Source organism: Pristiophorus japonicus, unplaced genomic scaffold (genome assembly GCF_044704955.1).
Source record: "Pristiophorus japonicus isolate sPriJap1 unplaced genomic scaffold, sPriJap1.hap1 HAP1_SCAFFOLD_29, whole genome shotgun sequence".
Taxonomy (NCBI): Eukaryota; Metazoa; Chordata; class Chondrichthyes; family Pristiophoridae; genus Pristiophorus; species Pristiophorus japonicus.
The window spans coordinates 11,468,087-11,475,730 of record NW_027252668.1 but is presented as its reverse complement, the minus strand read 5'-3'; the positions used below and the strand labels follow the sequence as shown (position 1 = coordinate 11,475,730).

General features: G+C 46.5%; 1 non-coding gene across 1 annotated transcript; it reads left to right on the top strand.

Moving 5' to 3' along the window:
• Nucleotides 1-2,322: 2,322 nt before the first annotated feature.
• On the top strand, nt 2,323-2,395 carry trnav-uac (transfer RNA valine (anticodon UAC)). Its single transcript has one exon. It is a non-coding gene; the product is annotated as a tRNA-Val (tRNA).
• Nucleotides 2,396-7,644: the final 5,249 nt, after the last annotated feature.

Genomic DNA, 7,644 nt, shown 5'->3' with positions numbered 1-7,644 from the left:
TAACAGCTCACCAAATCAGAGCCTGGACGGCCAGCAACCCCACGTTATCCTTATAAAAAAGATGTGTCCTAACCGGTGACTGGGTAGAGGCTCGTGATGCCTGCCCCGAGCAATTAAAACCCTTTCACAGGAGCATGCATGAGCTATCACTTCAAGCAGACTGCCTGATGTGGGGCAGCCGAGTAGTCATGCCTCTGCGAGGCAGAGAGGCATTTGTCCTTTAGCTCCACCGCGAGCACCCGGGGATCGTTCTCATGAAGGCCATAGCCAGATCCCATGTCTCGTGGAGTGGTATGGACGCGGACTTGGAGCTCTGCGTCCGAAGGTGCACTATTTGTGCCCAGCTCAGCAATGCCCCCAGGGAGGCTCCACTGAGCCCCTGGCCCTGGCCTACCAAACCGTGGTCGCGGGTGCACATAGATTATGAGGGCCCATTCATGGGCAAAATGTTCCTCGTAGTAGTAGATGCATTTTCAAAGTGGATCGAATGCACCATTTTAAACTCGAACACAACCTCCACCACTTTAGAGAACCACACGTGAAATGTCCCCGGTTTGAACCCGTGTAGAAACATTATTTTGGAGACTACTTTTGCTGTGAAATAAATTGAACAAAATTCGCCCCAGGTTCCTTGTCGCATGAGCACTGAACATTTTAAACCAGCCTCCGAAATACAGAGTGTGTAATGTCAGATAGGGGAGAAAACTTCATCAATGATTCAAGCTTCTTAAATGATTAACAAAAGAACATAAGAAATAGGAACAGGAGTCGGCCATTCGGCCCCTCGATCCTGCTCTGCCATTCAATAAGGTCATGGCTGATCTGACCATGGACATTGAGTTCAGGGATTCGGGGGCATGTTCTCTCTCCGCTGAGAAGGTTCACGTTCTAGAGTCCAGCCATTAAAAGGCACCACTCTGTGCACAGTACTTCCCGGGTATGAGTCCTGAGGATGCGTCATCTGCCTGGAGCCACAGGTCGAGGACATGAATACTTGGCTCATGGAGATGGCCTTCTGCAGTGTCACTGTGGTATCTGCTGACAGTAGCTTATGAAGAAGGCCCTCGTTGCCGATTCCGATGACATAGATATCCCGCAGTGCTTCAGCGAGGTGGGCACCACAATCCCACGGTGCCGACTGCCTCCTGCGGTCTGCAGCATATTTCGTGATCTCCTGGCCTTCGGGCCGTCGGTGTGTATAAAACCGCTGTCTGGCAGTGAGGATGCTCTCTTTGGGCTTGAGTTGTTCTTGGATCAGTATTACAAGCTCCTCGTACGCCTTGGTCGTTGTCTTCATTGGTGCCAGCAAGTCCCTGACGAGGCCACAGACCGTGGGCCCACAACTGGTTCGCAGGATAGCTCTGTACTTATCAGCCAGTGAGGCCGGGTCGTCAACAGCCAGGTCGTTTGCTGTGAAGAAATGGACAAGCCTCTCCACAAAGGCTTACCAATCATCACCATCAGCAAAATGCTGCAACTTACCAAGGTTAGCCATTTTCGTCAGAAGATCTGGAATCTCGTCGCCAATTGTTATACCTTCAGATGCTCTGATGATGACTCGACGAGACAATGTGTTCTTTATTGATAACCACAGAGTGAGGATCACACCTGGTGGCCTGCCTTTTACACGAGGCCAGGCACAGCTGCACAGGTAAGCTAAAAGTCTCCCACTGCAGTGCCCTCTGGTGCACACCTTGTAGTAGTACAAGCAGTAACCATGTAGAACACATGACAGGTGTCACTGTGGAACAATTTCTCTCACTCAAGTTCAGACACACTACCGTGGGCACCACGAGGTCTAAGTAGCTAGCCATTGACATTCAGGTTCATATATAAATATATATCAATATATTGACATGTATCTTATCTGTTCTCTGGTGGTCAAGGGGTTAAGACCTCGCGCACTAACCTGGTTTCCATCCTCGATCAATTCATCGCATAAAAATAATTGAGGTCTGTGAGACGATTAATAATTGCTGTAATCACCAAGAATACCAATACTTACTGTGATAGACTGAGCTTACATACTATCTGGCTTGACCTGCCCTTTGCCGGGCACGTGTTCGGGGTTTAATTTTGTAAACTGGTTGAGTTAGCTGATCGCGGGGAGACGGTAGGAGCCTCTGCGGCCCCACTGTGAGTCTGTGGAAGTGAACACGGTGGCTGGGTGATCCGTGACATTTCTGCAAAAGGCAGCGGAGGAGAAGGATTGAGAACTTTCAGTGTGGGACAGAAGTTGTTGAAGGTGAGCCAACACATTCCCGACCAGCACAGAGGGAGCTCACTGGTCAGCTCCCCTCTGTTGGAGCGGCTGTACCAGAGGCTTCTGTAGTGTAGTGGTTATCACGTTTGCTTTACATGCAAAAGGTCCCTGGTTCGATCCTGGGTGGAAACATTATGTTTAAACTTGCTGTGGATGAACAATCGGAGGCGAGTTTCGTCTCCCTGCAAATGCGGCCTGACCTGCTGAGATTTCCAGCATTTGCTGTTTTTAGTTGCTATTTATTCTCCTGGCAAAAGGGCTCCCTTATTCCTTCATTGCTTTTTATTTCACTTCAATAAATAGATAACTTTGAGTGAGAGAAAACGGATCCACCGAGAACCTTTGGCGTGTGAGGCCAACGTGATATCCGCTACACTGCAGCCCATCAAAGGGCGAGAAACCACTCAATATAAAGGATGAGCTCACAAATATCAGGGGCAGTGCAGTCTGGTCAATGTCAAACCCTCGTTTCTTATTCAGCAGTGGCATGAACGGGAATCAGACGTCACAAAGTTTAATTAAAGACACAAATACAAGGAACACTTCCAAATCTTTTCAGTGTAAAATTCTTTCACTTTATTTGAAATCCGACTGCGTTGAATCTGAAAATACGCACAGTGGGATTTTATCTTCACTACTGATTGTATTTTATGTGCACGGTAGGAATAACCGGTGCTGCTAAATTTGATAAAAGTTGCCCCAGATTCGTGGTGTCATCGGCAATGAATAGTTTGAACCAGAAAGCTAAAATGGGATATGGTTTTCGAATTAAGATGCAAAGCACAGCACAAATGAATGAAGTATGGAGTGTCCCTGAGTTAGCATTTGTTTGAATGTGTAAAAGAAGGTGAGGTGTTAATTAATGATGCTTTCCTGTGAAAGCAAGAGAAAAGTTTTCGAACAAACCATCCGGTGACAGTCAGGTGAGCGCTGCTTGTGATACCTGGTGGGAATGGGCGAGGATTTCAAGCCCCTTGTATTGCAGAACCGTCATATAGACGAACATCCTTTAACTACTGTGCAGACCTTGTGGTGCAACGGTAGTGTGCCTGACTTTGGGTTAAAGGGTTGCGTGTTCAAATCATGTCGGGGTCACTGTTCTTTTAGCAATTGCTGTTTCACAATAACCAGACACTTTCTGCAATGTCTGTCTCACTGGTAAGTTGTGGTAAGGTTGGTGACAGCATCAAACAAGAAAGAAGGGATGTGTGCAGTGGTGGGACAGCAGTTATCATGGGTGACTTTAATCTACACAGTGATTGGGCTAACCACATGGCAGTAATGTGGTGGAGGAGGATTTCATGGAGTGTGTTGTGGATGGTTTTCTCAACCAAGAAGGGAGCTGGACATCCTTGATTGGGTGATGTGCAATCAGAAGGGACTAATTAGCAATCTTGTTATGCGAGACCCCTTGGGGAAGAGTGACATAATATGGTAGAATTCTTCATTAAGATGGAGAGTGTCACAGTTAATTCGGAAACCTGGGTCCTGAACTTAAGGAAAGGTAATTTTGACGGTATGAGGTGTGAATTGGCTCGAATAGACTGGCCAAGGATACTTAAAGGGTTGACGGTGGATAGGCAATGGCAAATATTTAAAGATCACACGGGTGACTTCAGCAATAGCACATCCCTGTCTGGAGTAAAAATAGAACGGAGAACGTTGCTCAACCGTGGCTAACAAGGGAAATTAAGGATAGTGTTAAAACCAAGGAAGAGACAGATAAATTGGCCAGAAAAAGGAACAAACCTGAGGACTGGGAGAAATTTAGAATTCAATGGAGGAGGACTAAGGGTTTCATTAGGAGGGGGGAAATGGATTATGAGAAGAAGCTTGCTTGGAACATACAAACTGACTGCAAAAACTTCTGTAAATATGAAGAGTAAAAGATTAGTGAAGACAACTGTAGGTCCCTTGCAGTCGGATTCAGGTGAATTTATAATGGGGAACAAAGAAATCGAAGACCAATTGAACAAATACTTCAGTTCCGTCTTCACGCAGGAAGACACGAATAACCTTCCAAAAGTACGAGGGAACCGAGGGTCTAGCGAGAAGGAGGAACTGAAGAATATCCTTATGAGGTGGGACATTGATGGGTTTGAAGGATGGTACATCCCTGGGGCCTGATAGTCTACATCCAAGAGTACTTAAGGAAGTCGGCCTAGAAATGGTGGATGCATTGGTGATCATTATCCAACAGTCGATTGACTCGGGATCAGTTCCTATGGACTGCAGGTTAGCTAATGTAAAACCACTTTTTAAGAAGGGAGGGAGAGAGAAAGCGAGTAATTATAGACCGGTTAGCCTGACATCAGTCATGGGGAAATGTTGGAATCAATTATTAAGGATGAAACAGCAGCGCATTTGGAAAGCAGTGACAGGATCGGTCCAAGTCAGCATGGATTTATGAAAGGGATGGATTTATGCTTGACAAATCTTCTGGAATTTTTGAGGATGTAACTAGCAGAGTGGACAAGGCAGAACCAGTGGATGTGGTGTATTTGGACTTTCAAAAGGCTTTTGACAAGGGTCCACACAAGAGATTGGTGTGCAAAATCAAAACACATGGTATTGGGGGTAATAGACTGACGTGGATCGAGAAGTGGTTGGCAGACAGGAAGAGTCGGGAATAAAGGGTCCTTTTTAAAATGGCAGGCAGTGACTAGTGGAGTGCCGCAGGGCTCAGTGCTGGGACCCCAGCTCTTTACAATTTACATCAATGATTTGGATGAAGGAATTGAGTGTAATATCTGCATGTTTGCAGATGACACTAAACTGGGTGACGGTGTGAGCTGTGAGGGGGTCGCTAAGAGACTGCAGCGTCACTTAGACTTGATAGGTGAGTGGGCAAATTCATGGCAGATGCAGTATAATGTGGATAAATGTGAGGTTATCCACTTTGAGGGCAAAAACGTGAAGACAGAATATTTTATGCATGGTGGCAGATTAGGAAAAGGGAGGTGCAACGAGACCTGGGTGTCATGGTTCATCAGTCACTGAAAGTTGGCATACAGGAACAGCAGGCAGGAAAAAGGTAAATGGTATTTTTGCCTTCATAGCTAGGGGATTTGAGTATAGGAGCAGGGAGGTCTTACTAGCGTTGTACAGGGCATTGGTGAGGCCTCACCTGGAATATTGTTTTCAATTTTGGTCTCCTAATCTGAGGAAGGACGTCCTTGCTATTGAGGGAGTGCTGCGAAGGTTCACCAGACTGATTCCCGGGATGACTGGACTGACATATGAGGAGAGACTGGATCAACTGGGCCTTTATACATTGGAGTTTGGAAGGATGAGAGGGGATCTCATCGAAACATACAAGATTCTGATGGCACAGGACTGGTTAGATGCGGATAGATTGTTCCCGATGTTGGGGAAGTTGGAGCAGGCTCGAAGGGCTAGATGGCCCACTCCTGTTCCTAATTCTTATGTTCTTATAGCAATTCTGGAAGAATAACATTGAAACGAAATGTGAGCTGACACCCAGAAAGAAGTGTTAAGGCAGAAGATTAAATGCTGCATCCCTTTCTGCAAAAAATTCCTTTCCCAAACATTTCTCTGACCAAAACGGCATAAAACAAAAATGTTCCTTTCAAATTCATTAAACTCCCGAATTTCCGTGCCCCGCGAATCTCCTGAATCAGATGACTCTACTTTTGCCGACTCAATCCATGTCCCTTTGCAATATTGTGCTCCCACCCACACTATGAAATGTGCCACTAACTTATCGAATCATGGTATGGTTACAGCACGGAAAGCCATTCGGCCCGTCGACACCGTACCGACTCTCAGCGAGTCCCACTCCCCCGCCCTTTCCCCGGAGCCCTGCAATTGTTTTTCGTTCAGACACTTATTCAACTCCCATCTAAGAGATAAGATTCAGTCTGTCTCCACCGCCCTTTCAAGCCGTGCATCGCAGATCCTAACCACTCGCTCCTGTTCCTATGTGTAAATTCTGGGAAACACGAGATCAATTCCTGCTACACTCACAGCCTTCCTAATAGAGCACCATTATTCTATTCTCGTAAAACCAGCTCCTGAAGTATCGGCCAGCTGTGTAGGTTAAAGCTCTGGTTATGTTCCTAGCACCATGTCAATCGCAGTGTTTCTGCAGTGTAGTGGTTATCACGTTCGCCTAACACGCGAAAAGTCCCTGGCTTGAAACCGGGTGGAAAAATTTTGAACATTGTTCAATTAAATATTAGAAAAAATGGAATAATTGACATTAATGGTTCAAATTAACAAAGTTGGTGTTTGTTTCTGCTGATGTTAATAACCCTTCAACGAGGCTGGAGTTTAATATTTTGATATTTCAAATAACAGTGTTGATATTTGATGTCTCCAAGATAAGAGAGGCTAATTGATGTCCTGTTTCTGACTGCTCCATTTTTGATCGGAGCGGAGGAGCGGTGAGAGATCGGGGCCCAGGAGCGTCGTGATCGGTGCTCAGGAGAGGCGAGGGACCAGGGACAGCACGGGCCAGGCCACACTGCGATCTATGGATAGTCGGCGCATGTGTACACACTAGGTCCATGCAGCAGAGCTTGGTCTATGGTCGTCTTGGTTAATCCTTGCCACTGAACCAAGACCTCGCCCATGAACCAAAACCTCGCCCCCGTGTGGTGGCTGGTGTGCAACGGTCACCGCACGTTAAAACAATCCACTCACAAGCATCTTCCACCCTTCAGGATGTAGTTCGGGACCTAGATTGTCAGATCCCTCATCGAAACACCTGTAAACTCATCCCTTTTTCGTGTGGAAACAAGTCATCCTCGATACGAGCGACTGCCAATAATATACTATGAACAAAAATATAGTGTCTCACAGCCCTGTTACACTGGCTGGTTTCTCTGTACAGTTCTGTACACACTCAAACTCGAAACAGTGTCTCTCACTGCCTCCCGTTTCCAGCCCTGACGGTGCAGAAAGCCCCTCTCAAAGCTGCACGTTCCGGCTGCTTTCAGTTGAGTTGTGAGAGATTATTAAAGGATCCTACATCTCCGCCTCGCTTGACAACAGCAGATTGAAGCCGAAAACAACCCATCGACTAATCGCTCGTCCCCAGCTCCAGAGGGAGTGAGGCCGGTACTGTCATGTATTCAACCAACATTGTAACCCATGTATAATCTGACCTAAGTTGTACACTGCGAGAACATTGACCACTAGGTGGTGAACCTGTGGGAGACATCCTAACCTGGATCTTCAGGTGTAAAAGTGGAAGCTCCACCCACTTCCATCACTTGAGTGCTAAGAAATAAAGGACAGGTCACAGACTGACCTTCTCTGAAGCATGGGCCTCGTTTGCATTTACACTGTATAGTACGGACGTATCAATGGCGACGAGAAACTGGGATTTAAACCACGCGAGCATGGCCACTAGCAGA